At 43.8% G+C, this 22,093-nt stretch overlaps 1 protein-coding gene across 1 annotated transcript in view; it reads left to right on the forward strand.

Moving 5' to 3' along the window:
* Positions 1–22,093, forward strand: part of chsy3 (chondroitin sulfate synthase 3) — a 92,919-nt gene that overhangs the window by 4,403 nt on the left and 66,423 nt on the right. The gene's annotated exons all lie outside the window — the stretch shown is intronic.

Below are 22,093 nucleotides of genomic sequence, written 5' to 3' on the forward strand. Positions count from 1 at the left end.
AACATCACATCCACCATCACATTCATTTTATGACATTCTAGGCACTCTCTTTTGATGGTAACTGTTAAAGTGCTGGTCTGGTTCATAAACTTTCAGAGACGTTCTGACCTCTTTTAGGTTTTACGTAAGTCAGTGGTCTTGATGTTGGGAGTCGGTTTATATAGAGATATACTGTATAGAGTCTGCCAATTGGTCATAAGTGTAAAAGTGGGAGTCAGAGGCTTCTTTTGCTAAGCATCCATGTTGTCCGATTTGCTCTGGTGTTGAAGGACACAGAATTGGGCCTCCCCGCTCTACTATACTGGCTTTATTACATCATGGCCAATTCAGTGCATAGAACACTTAGAGGAGAAAATGTCCATTTAATTGCTCCCTTTACCTTTTCAATAATCTTTTACTCTGTTCTGGCAAAGAGCCTCCCTTTCATTAGATGCTCCTAGTATCTCTTGCTCTCTCTATATCCAGATTCATTCATCAGATACCGGTTAAGAGGAAAGCATCTCACTCCCAACATTGTCCCTAGAGAGATACATATGCTCACTCACTGAGCCCTACCTGGTGACATACTTTTTTCTTGTTAGGAAAATACTGACACACTTATACCTGTGACCTGTATTTCTGTGCGGTAAGGTTTTTCTGTGTGTGTGTGTGTGTGTGTGTGAGAGAGAGAAAGAGAGAGAGAGAGAGTTTGTGTGCAAGTGTGACTGTGACAATGGAAATAAGGTCAGTAGGATTTGCCAGGCCCTGTATGCATACACTTGAGGACATATCCAGGTGTTTGTGTATGTATGTTTGTATGAACAGTGTGTGTGTGTTTGTGTGTCCATGTGCATGTGCACACGGGTGTGTGTGTGTGTGTGTGTGTGTGTGTGTGTGTGTGTGTGTGACCTTTGACAGCTGCTCCTCCTCCTGTCCTACCATTCCCTGCCATGACCCATCTGCACGCTGATTCTTTTCCCAGGAATATGGGCTCGTGCTAATGACATATCCATCCTCTCTCATTTTTCTCTCTCTGAGGGATGCCTTCCTCTGTGCCTTACAGGCAGGATAATTTGCCCTCAGACAAATGGATATGGGAGAGAGATGTTTCCATCACCTCAAAACTATGACATTTCTTAGTGTTTTCATCAGATTAGGAGGAGCGCAATCAAACCTGAATCACCCACTGCGTAATTGCAATGTGCATTTGGGGTATTTATTTGCAGTAAATTTGTTTTTAGACAGTGAGCATTTAGGTGTATACACCTACCATTTTGAGCACTATAGATTGTTATTAAATTCTCAGTCTGAGAATAATCTGCCATTTTAAAACTGTCAGAATGCTGTTGAAACTGCTTTTTTATTATTTTCCTGGAGTGTCACACATTCATTGCGTTCAGAGCACACTTTCACCACTCTAGCTCAAGAGACTATTCACTCTAGCAGTCCATTTTGATCCTTAACAAACAGCCGTTAATTTGTAGAGAGCTGGAACACCCCCCTACAGAGCATAATTGCAGTTTAAGAACATAGGATTACATTTACAAACAATGCCATATTATGAATTAAGATTCAGAACCGTCGGTGTTCAGGTGCTGTGAAGTGAACACAATGGACACCAGAATCCCCTTACATAGCTATGCAAAGTAGAGACTGAGTTCAAAACAACATCCACAAACTGCTGTGACCTTCACCATTCAGCAGCATTCAGTATGACAGCACCTTCATTACTCATGCATAATAGACCTACACTATTCAGTCACACAGTCATCCAGTCCCCTCCCCAAGTTCATAAGCATGAATATTTAGGCACCTGAAATTGGATTAGACCTTGAAATTACTATTAAGAATTGCGTGCCTGTAGATTATTCAATGACTCCTGGCAGTCATTATTGTCGTGCATTATTCCTGCAAGGTCCCCGGTAATCTAATCACGCTGGCTTGATTATAGTTGAACCGCAGCTCAACCTGCACCCCTCCTAAGGCACCGTTAAATCGAGTCTGACCTGTCCTCTAAATGATGTACTTTAATGGCATTTCCGTTGGTTAATCAGTCTTATGAAAGATCAGATTATTTGATGCACAGTGAATAAAGTGCATCGATGCAGAGCTCGATGTCTTCTCAAAATATGATTGGTAGGACCCATTCAGCTTCTTTGTGGTGACCGGATTGGAGATGCACCTGTTCTGGCAAGACTCCTGTCTAATAGCTATTGTTTACAGTGGCTTCCTGTTTCTCTATTCAGAATAATGAACCGCTTCCTGAAGCTACACTATTTGTAAAAAAATGTCAGTATTGTTAATAGATGTAGGGGAAATGTTGTGGTGTCATAATCTATTGTATTGCATTCATAACACGTTCATTCAGCAGATGATGCAGTCTGATCTAGAATGATAAGATTTTCCAGATGATTTTTATTGCCCACCTTGATTCCTTTTTTTATAGCTCAGAACATTTAGACATGTGAATTATATTGGTATGACAGGCTGTCTATTGTGTAGTGACAGATCTTAAAATCTGTCATCAGAGGGACAAATCATGACAAGCTTTACACCCAGCCTTTTTTTGTGCCCCATTCATCCAAGTCCATCAAAACATGTCAGACACTGCCTGTGACGTTACACAATCTTCATCTACAGAACTAAGCTTTGAAGTACTGAAGTTAAAAACTAAACAGAGAAAAATATTTGATTAAATAAGTTAAACAATCTCCATGCATATGAGTCATGCATATTACTAGGCCTGTGATGTGGAGTTTGGAGCTGGAAGGGTTCACTGTTTAAACATGGCCAGATGTTCCGTGCTGTTGTGTCAGGTTAAGGACTTTCCCAGAGCTCTGCCTCACCATGTCAGGTTATAAGAAAGTATTCTTTTATACCGTTTGCTCAGCAAGAAACCTCGAGGTTTTTCGGCTGTAGACGGTCTTGGAGAGCTACTTACCAGCCAGTCAGGCTGTCTGGAGCTCCTGGAGGTGTTGCTGTCTCTCTTAACGTCTTTCCACTGGCTAAATTATTTACGAGGCAAAGAGTCTTAGCTGAGGCTACAAAGGCAAGAAAAAACTCTCTCTCTCTCTCTCTCTCACACACACACACAAACACACACACACTAACACACACACACACACACACACACACACATGCACACACACACACACACACACACACACACACACACACACACACACACACACACTCTTCAACCTTTCGTCCAGCTGTCCTTATTTTCTGAGGGAAACCCAACTCTCCTCTCTGACTCAACATGCTTGGACACTTCCATCCAGGGCGCACTCCAGATGCATTCAGATGATGACAGCCTAAAACTTCTCATGACTGAGTCTCCCCTTGTCCTTGTTTGAGGGAAGCATGCAAGACTCCATTAGCAAGAGGCCTATTATAGCGTTTGTCCTAAGTGCACTAGTATGTTTTTTTTGGGTCTTATTCACTTGCCATTGATTGTCATTGCAAAATGTTGCTCCAACTCTTCACTAAGTGGCCGACACGGTTCCCAGCAGTTGATTGCACCTTTGAAAAGTCCCCATTGCGAACAAGCCTTCAATTTTACTCCCTAATTTGTGCAAATATTTTGCTAATGGTGCCGGATAATGGCCGTTAAGTCTGGGCGCTCGTTTGGTAAGCCAGGCAGATTTCAAGGAGAGGCACACAAGTCACATGGTAGCCACAAGGTTAGCCATCCCTCTTGAGTTCCTTGCAGCAGCACACTACCATTCTGAATGGATCCCTTTTTAACCACCAGAAGCATTAGTGCTGAATATAATCATAACTTTAGGATTCGTGAGGAATATTAAGTTACTGTGCCTGGTGCCACAGACGCTGAAATTCCGTAATGCCCTTTACTGTGCGGAATGTTTTTTAATTTTTTTTTTTTTTTCGGAGCACAAAAGGGAAAAAAATGCACACATAGGCAGTTTCTTCATATACAGGATTTGATTTTGCTTAATCCTCACATGATAATAAAAAAAAATTACTTTTATGGTCTGGAAAACATCATCTGCATATTGATTAAAGAGAAACGTTGCTGGCCTCCCCAAGGCAGAGACCAAGGCAAGCTCTCTCTCTCTCTCTCTCCCTCTCGCTCTCCCTCTCTCTCTCTCTCTCTCTCTCTCTCTCTCTCTCGGAGGTACCTAGCACAAAGCACCTCCACCAGCGCGCTGACATGATTGGGGTCTTTTCGCTCCCATAATGAGTCCATCTATGCACATATGTGATGTTTAATTCATTTTATGTCTCGCTGCTTCTTGTTTAAAACAGATGAATAAGAGTTACCCTTTTTTGGTGCCCGCTAGTGCAGTGATGACTTCAAGCATTCTATTTTTGGTGTTTACAAATGGCGGCTTTGTTTAATTCCAACTCTGTAGATAAATTTTTCTTATCTAAAGTCCTGACAATGCATTATAGTCCCCATTTAAGACCAAATTTAATTTGTCTGTATAAACTGTTGAACACATTTGGAGGCAAGTGCGAGTGAAGCTTTTCTTTTTTAAAACTTTGGCTTCAAATGGTCCTCTACTCAACAGCATCAGGGTTACACATCAAACTCTGACTCTTCGCTTATAGTCTATGTAATCACATTCTAGGGTGGGTTTGTAAAGGTTTATACGGTTGTTTTAACCATTATGCCAGCATTTAGAAGGATGCTACACACACACAGCACTTAATAGGAACCTTAGACGACACCATGACACTTTGCTGGAAGCTTTGAAGTGAAACTAACAGGCTAGTATGAAAGACTGTCTAGTAAGAAGGACTGGACCTGATGTGTCTATCAGTCTCCGCTCAGGGGCAGGAATCACAGCTCTTGTCCTGTTCGTAAAGTAGACGTTTGATTTTCCTCAGAAGTGTACCAAAGCTGCCAATCCGTTGTGTTTAGAGAACACCTGACACAAGCACTTAGTCTTTGAGTGAGCCCTTTTGTGGACAACATCCCGTGAGGAGTATGTTCTAGAACACTGTTCTCACTGTCTCTCTCTCTCTCTCTCTCTCTCTCTCTCTTTCTCTGCCACTATGTGTGTTCCTGTGTGATGTGTGTTCCTGTGTGTGTGTGTGTGTGTGTGTGTGTGTGTGTGTGTGTGTGTGTGTGTGTGTGATTTCAAGGCTTGTATGTCATTTTCAGTAGACAGGTGGCACAGGCGAGACTTTAGAAAGCCAACAGAGCCCTTCACCCCACAGCATGTACTGAAAGCCCAGCTCTCATAGGATTTTCTCCTCTGATTTCTTGGTTAGGAATTGACTTGTCAGTTTTGTTAGAAGTTTAATATATTTCTCAACCGAAGGAATGTGTGTGGGTTCCAGATTAGCTTCAGGAAGTTGCACTGCCATTTCCTTTCGCTCGTTTACATTTGAGATGCGCGTGCTGGATGACTTTCAGGAGCGTTTACGGCACCATAATAAATCACGTTTGGGAGCCATTCAGTTGATGGTGAATCATTTTGGAGAGGGTTCAATTGGACATCCATTTTACTTAACTGAAGAGAGCGCCTCCCGGAGATCAACAAGATGTGGTCTTGTTAGTCAGAATTTTATCCGATATCGAATACACAAATTAACATTATAGATGTGATCGTTAATTTGTTGCTACAGGATAATTTAACATTGCTACACAATATTGATCATGCTATAGATTATGTCACACAATGCCCAGAATCTGACTAAACGTATTTTGTCTAAACTGCTGATTGGCCCACATCTGACAATTTTTACAATTAATATTTCAGTGTTTCCCACAGAATTGAATTCTATTTGTGGTGGTAGGTTTGCAGAATGCAACAGTTTTTAACAAATTGGCACAGCGTGGTTATGATGCAGATTTAAGCACAATTTAGCCAGTCGACTTTTATGCCAACAACTGCAGGATTGTTAATGTTTTCTTTAAACATGCAGGTAGGCTTGTTGAGAGACAGAGAGACAAGGATGGGCTGTGCAAAGGTGCACATACATGTAGCTCTACAATGAATGAATTCCATCCAATTTAAATAGTACAGCATGGAAAATCATTGTGTGGTGGTCAGTGCAGATATTGTGGTGGGTCGCCACAAATAAGTCAATGTATGGGAAACACTGTATTTAGTAGTAGTGGGTTGGATTCACATCTGCTCTTTGATTTTTCCCCTAAATTTGCACAACCATGTGTAACAACCTAATTCTATCAGAAGAGTGTTGTTTAATCTTTCTATATGTGGTTATACATTATCTTATATTACAATGGCAGTATGCTTAGGGAGACAGTAAGTGAGGCCAGTTTAGTGGGAAACTAAAGGGAAAGTTGAAGAGGGGTTTGCAAGAGCACCCTCTCCTCCCACCAGCCATCTGCAACTCAGTTGAATGTGCTAATCTCCCCATCTGCCGTGAAGCATGGACAGATCTGAGGGGAGAGAAAAAGAGCCGGAAGAGTCCTCCTCAGACATGTCCAAACTCAACACTAACAGAAGGCCTTGCCGTCTCCCCAGTGCTCCATGGCAAATAAGAGTGTCTCTCGCTCTCCACTATCTTTCTCATATCCATCTGTGTAGCGCACAGAGGCAACCACTTTCTCAGTGATTTGTTTTTGTGTCACTGAATTCCGTTTGGTGTTCCCGAATGCCGTTTGGTATTCAGTAAATTCTCACATTGTTTTCTAGTAAATTGCTATTATTAGCCTGTGAATAACAGATGAAGGTAGTCACAGGGTCATTTGTATGAGCATTAGCACCTCCTCAGTATGTGGTACAGGGAGACTCTAATGACCGGTCAGAGCACTTTCAGTTTGCCGACAGGTCTGCAGTCTCTGGCAGTAGTGTGTTGACTGATTGTGGAGAGAAGGAATCTCTTGCCGCTGTGTTTTGGCTTTCCTGCGGGGAGCAATCACCCAGCCTGTAGTGGGCTGCTAGAGTTTGATGTTGCTGTGGAACACGTCTCTAGCCTTAAGCACAGGCGGCATTGTGCGAAGCCACAGCTCTGCGTTATCTCTCTGACAGGGCTGTCCACTTCTGTTCCCCTCCTCTTTTCATCACTAGACTCGCAAATAAATATACACATACAGACACAGACATACACACACACACACACACACACACACACACACACACACACACACACACACACACACACACACACACTCTCTCTCTCAGTCTTTCTCACACTCACACAGACAATAAAACACGCAGACACACACAAATACCCTCACGCAAGCACACACCTTTTCACACTCATCCCCTCTCTCTCTCTATCTCACACTCTGCCTTTTCTCTGTGTCCTCGCTCGCTTGGTAGAGATTTTGTGCCGGTTGTCTTTGTCCGACTCCACGCCCCCTCACTCCCTTCACTGCCGTGAGTCACTCTTCCAGATGGTGTTAATGATGTGTGCATTTAGCCAGGATTCCCACAACAAATAAGGGGGTTGTGGCTCCAGGAGCTGCAGTGTCCTCACCAAAGCTGACCCGTCTGCGAGGATGGACGAAGCTGGGCGCGATGATGGCCAAAGCATGGAGGGCAGGTGGCCATTACCCCCTACGCATACACCAGGGGATTCCCACAAAGAACAGGCCATGTTTTGTCTTCATTGTTCTTTGTGCAGTGTAACATTGGATGTGGGAAAGAAGGCCCTTGTTTGACCTTTGAAAACCCTCCCCAAAAAATGTGTAAGCATTTATCAGTAGTGTGGCCAAATGCTCGTCTGTGTGTGTGTCTTGGTGAGCCAACCGAGTCAGTTCTCCCCCTTAGTGGAAGAAAGAACCGGAGCTTCTGTTTGCTGGACTTTGTCACAGGCACACACACACACACACACACACACACACACACACACACACACACACACACACACACAAGCACACATACGCATGCACACAAGCACACACACACACACACACACACACACACACACACACACACACACACACAGAGACAGAAGTGATGATGACTGTGCCAAGAAGTGTTTTAGGAGGCTGGCGATGGTAGACTCTTGTGGCATCGCGTCTGCACCTTCACACATCAGTGTGTATGCAGACACAGCAGCAGCAGCAGCCGCAGCAGAAGCAGCAGCCTGGTGTTTTTCTGTCTTGGCAGGGACGGCCAGTCCAAATGGCCCCGTTTAACCCTCCGGAACAAAGACCAGCATACTGGGGTCAAGGGAGGAGAAACGGCCAAATGTTTTCAACCAGCTGCCCAGGAGTGGCAAACAACAAAAGCACACACAAAATAAACGTGCTTTACTTTTTTGTGCTTATTAATAGTGTCCATTAAGCTTCTGGAACTAATAGTAATTTCACCAAATTTTCATGCCTGGATAATGGGGTGACGTTTTGGTAGCCCGAGGGTGTTTTCCGGCGGTTTTTCGGCTTGTCAGCCGGCCTCCATTTTTTTTCAATCACGGCAGGAAACACTTCTAAAGAGGCTCCGTGTTCTCGATGTTCTGCACATCACAGCGGAGAGACGCATTGTAGCACCGACGGGCCCTCGAGCCTATTGTTAAGATTACCAATGCAAAGATACTGTAAATCAGACAGCTCCACCACCGCAGCAGTGCTGATATCATCTTTGAATTGCCACGGAGCCGCTGAAAATACATCCTTTTAAATTGCTATGAATGATCAAACCCCACATTACACATTCACCAGTGCTACTGTGTGCCTTTCACAGCAGCTGCAAGCAAATAACCCATTCATTTCAATAATACCTCACCTGCATACGCTTTGCATGTACCACACTATTTATGTATATGTGACTGTATTCAGTCATGTAGATGGATCCATAGGCGCCTGTAAAGGCGTAGATAGTTGAACGCCTCCCCATAGATTTACATTAGTGTCGGTTATGGAAGGTTTATTATGCATATGTATGATGCTCTGCGTTTGCCTGGCCCCTTAAGTTACGCCGGGGTGGAATGTCAGGACTCTGTAGAGTTTGCGTACATTCATATGGATGATGTTCAGCTGCCCCCCCCTCCCCACTACTATTCATCCTCCCATCCCTCCCTCTCCGCATGTGTTTTATTTATCGGCTCTGTTTTTCTGAGCGCTGGCGGTGTTGGCCTTTCGCCACACACAACACAGTGGAGGAGTGACGGCATGAGAACCTACCGCACTCACCAAGGTCATAATTAAGCATACCGGCTCAGCGCTATAGTAATCTACTCTTCCGCTTTGCCTCTCTCTCTCTCTCTCTCTCTCTCTCTCTCTGTCTCTCTCTTTCTCTCGTTCCCCCTATTTATCTCACACATGTACACATTTAAATGTACTCTCTCTTCCTCTCTGTCTCTCTCATAGAGCCATTTGATTACTCTCCTTCTCTTTTGCACACATACAAAAACAAACAACTCTTTTTTTCTGTCTCTTCCTCTCACTCTCTCTCTCTCTCCCCTGTCTTTGTCTCTGAACGCTCTGTTGATCTTTTGTACGGTGATCTCTGTTGGCCTCTCTCTCTCTTTCTCTCTCTCTCTCTCTCTCTCCCCTTCTCTCTCTCTCTCTCTCTCTCTCTCTCTTTGTCTCTCTTTCTCTGTAGTTGTGTCTCTGTAGTTCTCTCCCAGGGTCTCTTTGAAGTGTGTTGACTAGGGAGTGTAAAAGTGAGTGTTATGTGTTGGTGTGCTTCGTAGTGTGCCAAGCGAGGAAAAGCAAATTTTGTGCCCATCATGTTGTGTTGCCCGGCTGCAGGCAAGTCGTAAATTTTGAGAGGTTTAGAATTTGGAACCCACCCAACCTGGCATGATGCTGTGTGTGCGTGAGTGGTGTGTGTGTGTGTGTGTGTGTGTGTGTGTGTGTGTGTGCGTGTGCGTGCGTCATTTTTGTGGCAACACCAGAATCCAACCCTTTCTGTGGAGAAGAACCACTTCACCTCAGATAGCTCTATTTGTATTAGTATGGTAGAAAACTTCCAACACTAAATTATATTTCTACATTTATATGCATCTCATACTGTATACCAGACAACTAAATGCACCACTCTAGAGCTCTAGTCTTGACACTGTTTATCTTCCCTGGGAGTTGAACCCACGGCCCTGCTGGTTATACCACTACGCCTACTTTTGTCTACAGATTGAACTGTCTAGATAAATAGAGTGGATCTCTCAATGTGCCAAAGACGTATGTCTTTGTCCATGAGAGCCATTAAGTTGAATTTTCTTGTTGCCATTAAGTTAAATTTTCTTTATACAGTGCATAGTGTATTAATGTCTGATCTGCAGGTGGGCGCCTTGCATGGCAACCTCCCCCATCGGTGTGTGTGTGTGTGTGAATGGGCGAATGTGAGGCATGATATTGTAAAGCACTTTGAGTGTTTGGAGGAGTGAAAAAGCGCTATTCATCAATGTCTAGCAATGTTTATCTCTATTGAAATAATTTTTATGTCTAAATGCTTTGAAGAACAAAGAAGGACTTTTATGGTCTGGAACAATGTTTTGAGTTACTGTATGTTGTCCTTGCTGACATGTCATATTTAAAATAAAACATTTTTTATGGTATCCCTGAACAGTCAAGGCAGTTTACACTGATCGGCAGTTATGCTTAGGAGACATTTTCATAGCACAGCTGTTTCTCCTTGCCACGACTTTCACATACTGCATTGAGTTATTGTGCTCATCCACCGCTCTGTTGAAGCAGAAGTTGTAGAGGCCTGCTTTGCAACTGTCATCGGAAGATGACCGGCATATCGTGCAGTTTTTTTAATTGACCATGATACCTCACAGACAACTATTATTAACCGGGTGGTGGGGTTTTAAAATGCCCTCAGAGCATGCATGTTTTTTTTTTTAATTTGGTGGCCGACGTTGCTCTGCTCTCCCTGCCTGGAAAGAGCTAAGCCAGGAGCCATAAAAAGTCTTGGGAGGCCATGGAGTTTTTTTTCCCCCTTGTAACATCCACCAGAAACACACACACACACACACACACACAAAATCATGCTCTAACTCCCTCTCTGTCTCTGTCACATGCACACATAGATTCTTACGCAGACAATCCTTCACACAAACTCTGTCTTTCCTTCACCTTTTTCACACACACATGCATACTCACTCCCTCACACACACACACACACACACACACACACACACACACACACCTTCCCCATTTGCATACACACAAGCACACACTCCTTCCTAAGTGAATGAATGAGTGAGTGAGTGAATGAATGGGCGCAGTGGATACATTTGCAAGGTGCGGAGACAGGCATATGATTTATGGCGCTTTGCGGAGACTGGAGACGCTGGTTTCATGTTAATGCTGGCTCTTTTTCGGGGCAGCAGGGGCACTGAGGAAGCCTTTGTGTTTGTGGGCTAGCCGGCGTGCTGACGCACAAACCCCTCCAGGAGCACAGCAACCCAGGCATTAGCATGCGCTAGGCTACGCTACACTACACCTAGCCTCTCTCCGCCGATGCTAATCTCCACTGTCGCCCCATAGCAGTCGCAGGAGAGTGTGATTTTTTCCCCCTCTCCTTCTTTCATCCTGCTATAGCTCACATCCATATGGGAGGATGGGTGAAGGCCTGTGACGAACCCTATTACATTCCAGATATCTATCTTTGATGTTGGCACTTTCCCATGTGTCGGCTGCATGATTATAGTTATTTTCATGATTTGACTGGATGTGGGTTTACACAGATAAATATGTATGTGGTATGTTGTCATTTGGAAACAGACACCATATTTATGGGTATTTTGTCAAAGAAAATTAATAGATAAGGGGTCGCCTTTTTACCATGTCAAGAACCACAGTGATTTCTTCATAAATTGTTGCTATGTTGCAGTAGGGTTTAACAGACCATCATGAAAAATTCTCTGTTTCTTGAGCTTTTAAATCTGAATAGCAGTGTGAGCCTCTGCAGGCTACACATAGAGATGGTAAGTGCTGCTGGGGAACTTAGTTCTTTTTCTCTCTCTCTCTTGAAAGAAGTGTGTCTTCAGTTCATCCAGCAGCACCTTTGGGACCCGGTGATCATGATTTGGCCATGCGGGCCGGGCTAATATTAGCATAGCGGTGTGAGCTGGAGGGATGTATATTAAGCATGGACAAATCTTCTCTCTCTCTCTCTCTCTCTCTCTCTCTCTCTCTCTTTCTCGTTCGTTATACATGTTATACAAGCAGCCTGAACGCTCAGGGTTTCATGTTTTTTTTTTTTTTTTTTTACATGGATTTATGAAAAGCGCCCTAATGACTGTAGGTGTCCCCAGAGACCTGGCCCTGGTTACTGATTTACATGGAAATTAGTCCGCCGACAGCATGTGCTTTTGCGCTAATGTGTGGGAGATGATTTGTTCTCACTTTTGACAGTTGTTATTTTCAGTGTTTAGCCAATGGGTTTTACGTGAATGCAGATTGTTAGTGCGGGTGCAATGCATCAATTCTGGCAAAATGTTGTTGATGTGTAAGCACAAACATGGAAAGGACAGCTGGAAGAGTGTCACACTATCACTGTGTTTAACAAAGAGTGTTATGGATGATAATCATGGACTGCACCTTTAATGATGACTGTCTTTTATATTTCATCTGCCATCTGCTGTCTGTGTGTTGCTCCATCGTTATATTTTCTTATTCTGAGGTTATGGCGAGTGGCCATAGTGACACTGATAGCATGAGAGAGAAGAGAGGCTGTTGCATGCTTTATTTAAGACACACTGCCAGCAGGACTGCCGTTTTAAGAGCCCTTGAATGGCCGTGCTCGGCGAAGAAAAGAGTTTGATCTGTGCCGAGCGAACCTTCAGCAGCAAACTGCCCGCATGGAAGCCAGGCGCTTGAGGAGCATTTCTGGATCGTTAAATCAGCCCGTTCACAGAAGACTGGCGAATGTTTGAATCCCACCTGCCCCTGTACTCCCCCCCTGCCCCTCACACCCTTGGTGCCCTCGAGGAAGCATCCTTAATCGCAATCCCAAAATCGAGCATATTTCCTTCCCATTCGCCCCTTACTGACTTTCTACCACTCAGAACACACACACACACACACACACACACACACACACACACACACACACACACACACGCACACACACATACTGTACACACACATGCAGGAAGGAGGCTCACCCGATCAGAAAATGAAGCCTGTTAAGTGTCAGAGTGGCTTAATTTGCATGCAAATTTTGTGGTGACCGGAGGGAGCCAGTCAAGGATGGGGAGGTAGTAAACAACATAGCAACACCCACCCCCTTACTGTACCCCCTGATGCGGATGACCATACCAGTTCTGCCCCCTGTTCTCCAATCTCTTCACTGGTCCCACAATCCCATTGGCAAAAAGGGCTGACAGCTCCGGAGCCAAGCTTGTTTGTCACACAGGGCCCAGGGACAACTGTGTGTGTGTGTGTGTGTGTGTGTGTGTGTGTGTGTGTGTGTGTGTGTGTACTGTATGTGTGCGCGTGTATGTGTGTGTGTGTATGTGTGCGCGTGTGTGTGTGTACAGTACATGTCCCTTTGTGTCTGAGTGGATGGTTGCAGGGGTCAAATTGCTCATGGCTGTAGTACTGCCACAGCTCAATTCCGACAAACACTATTCAGGAGCAGAGCGATGGTGTGCCGCTGGCAGATGGCATCGCATCGTCTCACACCAGTGGAGTGGAGACCGTCACGGGAGACATGGGGGAAGACATGACACTCGGGTCAGCATGGAAGAGAACTATCCGCCAGCGGGTTGAATAGTTTGAAGACATCACTGAAACCCTGTGTGATATTAGCCTTTCAACAAAGTGTTAAAAGTTCATGTTTCTTTTAAACAGCAAGCAAAGTCCCTCATGCAGGCAACTTTTAATGTGACATTGGCTCATCTAATATATGGAATGACATGCAGCGGTTATAATTGGCACAGTGGCCATGGATCAATTCCCCCGGTGTCATTTACTGAATGATGACAAATGGGCCCCTTGTTTTGAAAGTGCAACTTCAAGCGGATTGAACAAAGTGGCCACCGTAGCGCTTTAGTCATTTGCCTTCCGTGAGGCCTTGGTGGGTCGGGTCAGCACGCTTTGGCCATGCCGAGAGCTAATTGGTCAAAAAAGGTCAGAACCGCCACCGCAATAAAAGAGAGGGACATTAACTTGATTATCCTAAAGTCCAAAACATAACACGATGGGTACTTCATCACTGTCATCCCAGTGAAAGGAAATTAACGAAGTGGAAGCTATGACTGTTCATACCCCCCTCTTTTTCTCTCTGCCTCTCTCTCTCTGCCTCTCTCTTCTGTGTGTTTTTGGCAAACCTTGACCTTTTTTCTTCTCTATTGATATGATTTAATTAAACCTGAAACACTAAGTTCACCGGTGCAGCTCCACCTTTGAAGCCCCACTAACTTTTTGAAAATATAGACATATACGTATGTGATATAAATAACTCAAAGGGCCCCAGCCACCCACTCCCCAATGACTGGGCTCCAAATGACTGTTTAAAGCCTCAATTTGATGTTTCGTCTGACTGTACGCTGATAGTTTATTAAAGAGCCTTCTACTCCAGAGCATGTTTTTACAAAACATCATAAATATTTTAGTGAGCCGAAATGACGAGTTGTTGATCATTTCCTACAAAATAAACAAGCCCTGAAGATTATGGTTATCACATCAAAGAATAAATGAAACAGTTGTTGCATGTTGATGCAACAAATATATATATATATATATAGACTTTTGTTTTTTTCTTCAGTTTCGTAAAATGCAGTGTCATAGCTTTGTATCTGCTGTAAATGCACCCACTTTGGCTTGAGGACTCTGCAGGGGAGGTACAGATGCAAATTTTCTTTGCATCCTACGTTGAAAAAGAAATGGGAACATGAGATTAGGTGCAGACGGGAGGATGTGGTTGTTTCCATAGCACTGTCTGACTGGCAAGAGCAGTAGTTATAAGATTTTTTTTGTTGTCCCAGCCATCATAACAAAAGTTGCTAGCTGCATAAAATTGCCACACATTTGAGCTGCCTGGCAGTGTCTGTATTAAGCAGATTTTTGGAGCAGCTGCAGTGGAAATTGGCCACCCACATACAAACAGGTTGAATGTTTACGAACAGTCCCTAATCCTAATGCTGGAGCCTTTGAGTGATGGAGATAAAATGAAATGTTCAGACAATGTGAAAAGGAATGTACACTTCCTCTAAGGGTTAGAGAAAGTAACCAAACATCAGACTTTATACAAGCTGCTGCACATCAGATACAGAGTTTATAGTGTGCCGTCATGGCATTACTCACGGTTAGGATTTGGTCTAGCTTCATCCGAGGGAGTGACTGTAATGCAGTGTTGTTGTGGTTTTGAACAGCTGTGTTTCATTTGTTTGGGTACAGATTCATGGGAGTACACCTCTAAGTTTGACCTGACGTGACCTCGCCAATCAGGTCTAGAAACTGTCTGTTTCCCCTTCCTGCATTACCTTGCCTTGCCTTGCCGGTGCAGAGGTGTGTGATGTGGCTATGACTCATACAGTAGCTCCACTTAAGTGCACCAATTCATACGTTGCATCGTTTTTATAGACTGTAAATGACACCTGTCTTTTCCATCTCTCCCGATTATACTGTTTGGCTTTCTCCCAACCAAGTTTGTGAATGTGCGTCACAGGTTGTGTGGGTGTTGGGGTGCTGCTGCTGCTGCTGCTGCTGCTGTTGCTGCTGCCGCTGACTCCATGCTGTGCTGAGCCATCGTGCGAGACCAAGAACGCTGACTTGCACTTTATCCCCCTGCCAAATGGGGAAAAGACTAAACACAGAGAGAGAGAGGAGATCAGATTATCACACCGCCATTCAATAATCTCTCTAACTGTATTACGCCATCAGATTTGCACCAAAATAGTGAAGGCGAGCTCTAATTGGTCACTGGGTATTTATTTAGTTATTTATTTGTTAAGCTCTACTATCAGTTTGTTATATAACCCATACAAGGAGGCTATGTGGTTGCCCGTTTTATAAATGAGTTTTTCACCGAGGTGTAACTAGAAAAACACGCTTATATAAAGCTGTTTTAAGCTTTGCAGGTTGCTTGGGGTAAAACCACATGTATTTTCTCAGCTGTTTTTAGGAGTACATTTCCAAGTGGCAGTTGCTAATTCATTCTAAAAGGTCATTTAGTGTGATTAAATCGATACAACTGAAAACCACTTGTAGATTAAGATCTACCAATTTTTTAACCACTTTAAAGGATACCTTCACTGAGACACGCTATCATACACTTTCTCAGATTACAGGTAGCTGTGAGCAAATTTAGTTTGGAGTGCCAGGATTAATAAGTGAATGTCCCACCAAAATAGTCATTAGCTACTTAATGGGGTCCCGTAAAAGCAGAGATCTTGCTGGAGATTATTCCTAATGAAAGTCAATCCGCTCCGCAGGCACCTATCTGCTGTAATTATCACTGTGCAGTCTAGCCTCTCCCCGCCCGTCCCGGAAACGAGCCGACTTGGCAAGAGTGCCCGGAAAAGAGGGCAGTCTGATTGATGAGACGAAGCTCAAAATCTGCTGGGTAATTCAGCGTATTTCTTTGGGGTCATATTGTGGTGTGTATTAGGCGCCAGGCATTAATTTATAGAGTTGCCGGGTACTTGAGTGAGTAAATGTTTTGGGCCACTCTATGAAATTGTTTGCGTCGCTAGAATATTGTATTGGGTCGATTCTGCACAGAAAGGAGAAGACAAATGTCTGACTGTGCTCTGCAATTTGACTGAAGTGTTTAATAGGCAAGCAACAATCTATAAACTTAAATTCATTCTGCATGTGAAGAATGGCTTTTAATAATGTCGGTCTCTACTTGAAATAGAAATAGAAGGAAATTAAATTGAATTGAAGGGTGTTGTGCTGTCTTGGGGCTTCTCGCTTAAATAATTATTGTGTTTCAAGGTGTCCAATTAATTTTTCAACTCAATAACCTATGAAATTCTGCTGCATCAATGCCATCTGAGTGGAGAGGAATGGGAAGAGCATCTGTGTGAATACTGTTGCGCACAATTCGTCCCTGTTTACTCATCCAAAGGTTACCTCGTCTTGGAACCATGACCTCTTATTACTTCTCACTCCAATCATCCTTGGCATGCTTCATTCAGTACTCGCTAGTGGAGAGCACAAGTGTTGCATGGCCATGCCTGAACAGTTGCAGGAAACAGAGAAGAATGGTGGTTTCAATGCAAAATAAAGCGGTTGCTATGCTGGTTGCTATGCTGGTTGCTAGGGTAATCATGTTGGTCGCTATGGTGGACGCGACTCTCAGTGTGTGTAAACAGGGAGCTGCATCCCATGGATCATGAATCACGACCGAACAAAGCATGCTTCCAAAAACACCCCGAGCATTTGAATGCAAACTACGGCATTTGCCCACGCACATGTCGACGGCACTGAAGGGCAATATTGATTCATGGGTCACATAAAAAATGAGAATGCGGAGTCCCTGCATGTACGATCAGGAGAGCTTTGAAATGACAGAGGAGGCAATGGCTTTTAAGGTGTGTGCTGCAAGGTTTAAAGAGAGCCCCTATAGGGCAGCCATAAATCTCAAAGGTTGACACACCAGATCGCCGCAGTTTCCAGTCCTCCACCCTATGTGTTGTCACGTAATTTGCACACTATAGATGGTCCTTTTGAAGAGGTATCACTTTCTGTAAGTAATTAATCTGGTAACAGTATTTCAGCAATCCAGACAACTTTGCAATGGACTTTGTTGATTAAATGAGCAATCCATCTTTTTCTACCCCATAACTTTCAATCTGGAGGTATAAGCAGAGTCTATTTTATGGATGTAAGTTCAGAGAGTTGATTGCAGTGCTGCACATTTAAATCCGTCTTGTTAACCTCTGAAAGAATGCTGTCAGATATCAGACAATACTTGGCAGAGTTAATTCCTTATGCTCACTTTGAGTTCAGTGTGTGGAACAAAAAGACTTCCAGCGTGCTGTTGTTTGCTACTTGCATCTGATGCCGCCCGGAGTATGATGTAGATTTTATGGCACTGTGGTTCCAGCCCATAACCCCTTCACATTTCACTCCTCATCGAACAATGGAACAGCTTGGGCCAAACACTCTCCCTGGACTGCTATGGGCAGGAAGTCAGGCGCATTGCCTCAACCAAATGGCAGTCCTCCTAATTGATAAAATCTGGACAGAGCAACCATCCACCCAGAAGCAGAAAAAAGGGAGAACTCTTCCCTAAATGAGAAATGTAACATTGTCTCCCACCTTTGTTGGATATGTTCGCACTATCCATTTTTCCTTCCCCGTTTTGCTAAATGTGATGAAGAAATCCCTGAGGTGTGTTGGAGGTATCATCTGGCACCTTGCCCTAAGTGTAACGAGGCCTGCAGCTCCAGCCATCAGAGTTATAAAGCTGCCTTTGCCATTATGGCTCTCTCTCTCTTCCTCACTTTTTCTATCTCGCTCTCTATCTATCTCTCTCTCTCTCTCCCTTTCTCTCCCGGTATAGTGGCACTTCAGATTGGAATAGCACTTCCCGGCAAGGCGGCTGCTGTTTGTGCCCATTTGCAATTGGCAGACTGTTCCAGTCAGGTCCCGTCCCCTGCCCCTCTCTCTCCATTTTCTCTCTCTCTCCATTCTCTCTCTCTCTCTCTCTCTCTCTCTCTCTCTCTCTCTCTCTCTCTCTTTCTATTTATCTCTATACCCCACAGTTCAGTTGTACTCATTTGGCATCCTCTGCCAAGTTGTGGTTCAAAAGTCCAAGACACAGGATGCGTCTAGCCAATGCGACGATGAGCTTAATTCATTATGAGTTACGAGGCCGGTTGTAAAAGTGCCAGAACGGTTATGTCTGAGCAAAACTATATTTGTGCTCTTATTGCTCTCCATCTAGGCACAAGGTGATTTAGAGGTGGAGACGGATGCGGAGCTTCCTTTTCTGTGGTAGCATGGAGGTTTGAAATGAACTGTTAAAATTTAAACAGTTACAATTTCACAGTCTTTGATAGTTTCAGACACATCGGGTTTTTTTTTCATTGAAGCTTAGACCTAAAATGACTGGCACAATTTAAAAGCATTGTCTCAGCACAGTGAGAAAGTCCAGTACTGTAGAAGTTTAATTGGATGTGCAATGTAGAGTTGGTGATGAAAGGGGTAATGATAATCTAATGCCAACACATCTTGAAATGTTAGAAGTCTCAGCAATTTACTGATCATACATATTTAATACGATTATGTGGCTTGTCCTTTTGTGTAAATACTTGCAGTCACTATGATTTATTTTCCTTGTTCACAAAATTAAAATACTGTCAGCGGCCAGTGCTACGAATGAAAGCAGTGGACTGGTCCTAATGGCACATCCCGACAGCTAATTATTATGTATTTATAGGCTAATAAAAGAACTCGAGTCGAGGCCACACACAGATCAGGGAGAGGGACTACGCACATGGTGATAGTTCAAAAATGTCCTTTGAATGTCAGCATATCAGCGTGCAGCTTTGCACATCGGGCCTGAACGCTGGCGCGGAGGTTTCCTCAGTGTGACCCACTTCTCTCGTGAGAAACACAGTCCAGAATTTCCTCTGTCACGTCCCACATTGTCGCTCAGTGATGATGAGCTTCATGACATCCTCCCCGCCAGAGTCCCGTCAGAGCTTCCTGCGTCCGCTGGGACAGCGCAGGGGACGTCTGTCTTACAGCACAACGGGGTCGGTGTCTGTCCTGTAAGTGTCCGACAGGATCTGATCTTGACAAGCCCCCCCCCCCTTCCCCTCCGGTGGCTGGCTGTGCCTGTGCACTGTAAGTGTGAAAAATGCTGTACAAATTTGCCTCTACATCCATCTCTGTTAGTCCTCCAGAGGTGCAAAGCTCAAGCTGAAACCTCACAGCTTGTCATCCGCAATAGAGCCACCACTTTGTGTAATGGCAACTCGGTGGAAAACACACATTACAAATGGATCAAGCAGCAGGAGGAGAATTCTGATGTCTCGCCACGGAAACGGGAATTCATCCGAATTCATCCCATTCCAAGCGCTGCTCTGTGTTTTTTGGATGTGCATAGTTCTCATGGAGGGAATGTTCTCCAACAGGGACACCGATGACCCAGTAAACTAGCACAGTTTGCGCTCCTTGGGGTCACACATGGATGTTTGAAGAGAAGGAAAAATATTTGGAAGCCTTGCTGCATTCAATATGGTGGTTATTAACAGCATAATTCTAAGGGGGTTTGTGCATTATTTTTCACGCTCAGCAAAAAAAAAAAAAAAGAATCTCTGTCACTTTTGTGCACAAAGCCATGACATACATGCAGGCAAACCTGGAAAACTTGAAAACCTGATTTTAAAACTTGACATCAAACAAGCAGGCACCAAGGTAGACTGCTCGCTCTCTCTCTCTTTCTCTCTCTCGTCTACCTCTTAATTATGCATTTTCCTCCCTTTCACCAGATCAGTGTCTTTGACAGAGATCTCTCCTTTAAAAATCCCTGATGGAAAGGGGAGGGGGAAAAAAACCTCTTGTGGTTTAGCTTGCATAAGCTAGTGTTATTTCACCTGAGAAGTCGGAATAACCACCTCAAAGAGTTTAGTTATGAAAGTCCACGAGTAGACATACTCCGAGCCCTCCTCACTCTCAAACCCCCCTGCAGATTTGTGTGTGTGTGTGTGTGTGTGTGTTTATGTGTTGAGAGTGCACTGATAAGATCACTTCTGCATTCCAAACCACTCCCATATTCCCAGGTGAGCTCCAGCTCCTCGCTCCAGGTGCCTTGCTTTCAGACACAAGAAGATTTAATACCTTTTGGAGGAACCCAGACAAACCCATAGCAGATACCAAGGCCCTGTGTTATGATCATTTTTGCTTCCCAAAGTACGTGGACTGAGGACCAATTAAGTGAATTTGTCTACCAGGACCAACCAAAGAAAGGACCAGAGAAAGTGAGCAAAAGGAATTGGGATAAACCAAGCGAGTCAAATTTTAAAGACTGCTGAAAACCCGGTGTAATCAGAGTTCGGTGCCAGTCTTTGGGAAAAATGTCAAGGACCGCCTTGTGAAGTGCTTTCCTAATACTTTGCAATTTCATTTGTCACTCACCACCGTAGTCGAGCATTTTAATCCAGCTCTCTCCCAGGCCAGATCCAGCCTCCAGATTACAAATGCTTGTTAGTTTCAGGGAGCCAAGACACCCCCCCCCCCCCTTTCTTTTCGCTATGCATGGACACACACACACACACACACACATACTCAAGAAGTTTTGTGTTTTGTTTTGTTCCCAATTAGCTAAGGTCAGTCTCTAACACATGCCTCCAACACTTCACACCCAAACATTAGAATGCATAATGTGTCAGCCAAGGGGTGGGTTTGTCAAGTGTCTGCATACATCACCAGCATTTAAATGAATGTTTGAATAAATGTTTGCAAATAATCCAGCAGTCTATTCATTCATTCATTCATTCATTTATCATTTATTCGTTTGTTCATATATACACACACACACACATTGATTTGAGCATATATATATATATATATATATGTTAGTTAGTTAGATGTTAGTTGTCCTTACATAGGAAATTTGTTTTCACATACCATACAAGCCTCACAGACATGAAATACATAGGTACACACAGTTACGGTTCTTCACCCACCACCCTGTTACCACATACCCCACCCACATAGATGTTAACAGCACATATACAGCACATATATCACAACAGCACATATATATTAATATAATAAAATCAATATATCATTGCCAGTCGCTTTGGACAAAAGCATCTGCTAAAAACCATAAACCTAAGCATAAATCTAATTCTCTTAAGGACTGCAAAGTAGCAGTGCTGCAATAAAATGACAATATGTTGACTAGGGCTAATTATGAGTAGAATATTTTGCTTCACATTGCTTGATGTGTTTTTTTAAGTTATAAGTTATAAAAAGTAGTTCATTAGTTGATTTGTTAACTTATTTAATGCCTCTCTTTGCTCTATATCTCATTTCGACAAGCTTACAGAATAGACTTGAGTGGCTTGCACTCTGTTCATAGTGGAGATTTCCTTTGAAGGTGGACAAATCTGGACAGCACTCTTTGGGCTTACTCTCGATAACACCCTGTGGCGTTATCAGTTTGTAGAAACAGAGGCGGGAGATAGCCAGTGAGGAGGGAGGACATTTACTGATACTGGCAACCGGACGGCTCACTGAGCCCCTCTCTCGCACAAAGCCACGGATTACAGCCTCATTAAGACAAAGTGCTTTGTCTTCCAGGACAGG

Source organism: Alosa pseudoharengus, unplaced genomic scaffold, assembly GCF_046254945.1.
Source record: "Alosa pseudoharengus isolate Yale_2024_CS ecotype anadromous, Long Island Sound unplaced genomic scaffold, YU_APseudo_1.1 YU_APseudo_1.1_scf_14, whole genome shotgun sequence".
In the NCBI taxonomy this organism is placed as follows: Eukaryota; Metazoa; Chordata; class Actinopteri; order Clupeiformes; family Clupeidae; genus Alosa; species Alosa pseudoharengus.